Source organism: Buceros rhinoceros, unplaced genomic scaffold (assembly GCF_000710305.1).
Source record: "Buceros rhinoceros silvestris isolate BGI_N320 unplaced genomic scaffold, ASM71030v1 scaffold18815, whole genome shotgun sequence".
Lineage (NCBI taxonomy): Eukaryota > Metazoa > Chordata > Aves > Bucerotiformes > Bucerotidae > Buceros > Buceros rhinoceros.
The window spans coordinates 38,163-40,158 of NW_010413615.1; the positions used below are offsets into that span (position 1 = coordinate 38,163).

Here is a 1,996-nt window from a genome sequence, read left to right on the forward strand (position 1 = left end):
TAATAACTTCTTCCACTCGTTCCGTTCGCTTGGGTTGTCGTCCACTACGCCTGAGGTTTAAGCTTTGTTGCTGTTGTTGTGGCTGTTCACTGGAGTCCACATCAACATCTCCAGCACCTTCTCGCTTCGCAATTGTAGTCCTCCGAAACCCCCAAGTTTTCCTGAACTCTTTACTTGTAGGCTTGATAGTTTTTTGTTCCTCCTCATTGCTTTGCTCACTTTTCTCATCCAAAACTGATGGTAAAAACAAGGGAATAGTTATTAAACTGGTGGTGAAGAAAGATTCTTTTTTTCCTTAAAATGTTTGGGTTTTTTTTTCAACATAGTATTATTTTCTTTGATTATATAACTCCACTTCAATTTATGACCCTGAAAACAGATCAAATGCTTTCTGGTTAATGTAATACAATAGCAGTAGTAATTAAGTACATTGCTGAACACTGTGCCAATGTAATCCAGTTGTTACCAACTCTTCTGTCATTTAAAAATATATGTATATACACACACATACACACAATGGACAAATAAGTGTATTTTCTGCTCACTTTAAAAGCAGGAAATCTTACCAGGAGAGCTGTTTTCCATATTGTCAGTATTAGATTCAGATTCCACTGGCACTGGCTGTGAACTTACAGTTTGTTCCATAGTACGGACAGCACCGTCCCCACCTTGAAACACTGAAGAGAAACACAAGGCTCAAAACTCGGATTCAAAAATATTCATAGCCTAAGTAATTATTAAATATTCTGATGCAATCTCATCAGTAACAAATACTTAACTTGAATTTCAAGCCACTAATAGTCACCAAATATCAACAAAAAGTTGACTCAATTCCTTCAAAGACACAGTACTGAGTTAAGTACATGGGTTTGGACACTATACTGAGACTTTTTTACTATATAGTCTTAGGATTTCTGATATTTTCTGGTTCCTGGAGTTTGTGTGGCAAAAACCCTATAGCAGTTCCACCCCTTATGGAGACACGGGAACCACATGTGTACCACTGTGGAAGACCAGGGAGCAGAACAAGGGTCATGCAACAGACACAGGTACTGTTTGAAAGGTGAGGATGGTACTGGATATCAGTAACGTTTTCTGGTAGAAAGGACCACTGGTTACTCACAGCTGGGTAAGAAGGTAAAAAACAGCCAGTTTAAAGACATTCAAAGCTACCTCTCTTTAGATAATACAGGGTTAGTTAAAGACTAATGAGGTTTTGCATTTTGAAGAAAATGTAACACCAAAGAAATGCCCTGGTCTTCCTTGTTAAAATAAACTAGGACTATATCTTGTCTATTGAACACCTGAGCTGCTTTTAAGTTGTTTCAGAAACACCTCTGAGTATTCAGGATAAAGCAATGTTCTTTTCCTTCATTATTTCTCTAACAAGGTTTATTGGGTGGGAGAAATTATACAGAAAAGAACAAAATAAAAATCTTCTCAAACATGTCTCTGGAAAAAATAAAAAAAAAATCTGCATTGAATGAAACTTGACAGAGGCTGCTGAGTCACAGGGAAAAAAAACCAAACAACCAACAACTGTGCTGATAACCAGGAACCCTTTATCCTCCAAAGTCTCCTCCAGCACACTAAGACACTCTGTTAGAGAAGACAGAAGCAAGTAAACCTAACATCTGAGACTGCATTTTGAGTAATTCAGGAGTAACCTAGCTTGAACAAGTATTAAAGGCAGTATTGCATTACAGTGCAGCGTTTTACATGAGCTGCATGCCATGGAACCACTCTTGTAAAGGAACATGGAAACTACACTGTGCAGTCATTGCAATTACGTTGTTCCTGTGAACTCGCAGCAGGCAGCTCTAATTGTACCTCAATGACGTGGGTAAACAGAAACAAGAAACACACCCCAGCTCTCCCCCAAGAATGTTTTTGAGTAGTTATAGGTAGTTAAAACAGGAGTTACATTTAACAAAGCTACAACAGAAACGGAGCTGTCAATGCTATGTAAACAAACATCCATGCAGACAGGTAAAAA

The 1,996-nt window shown here is 38.2% G+C and overlaps 1 protein-coding gene across 1 annotated transcript in view; it reads right to left on the bottom strand.

Moving 5' to 3' along the window:
• The window catches only part of DIDO1 (death inducer-obliterator 1), a 35,869-nt gene extending 35,643 nt beyond the window's left edge, over positions 1–226 (bottom strand). The window contains exon 1 of the mRNA XM_010136828.1: positions 8–226. The gene's annotated coding sequence lies outside the window, so the exon portion shown is untranslated. The remainder of the gene's footprint in view (positions 1–7) is intronic.
• Positions 227–1,996: the final 1,770 nt, after the last annotated feature.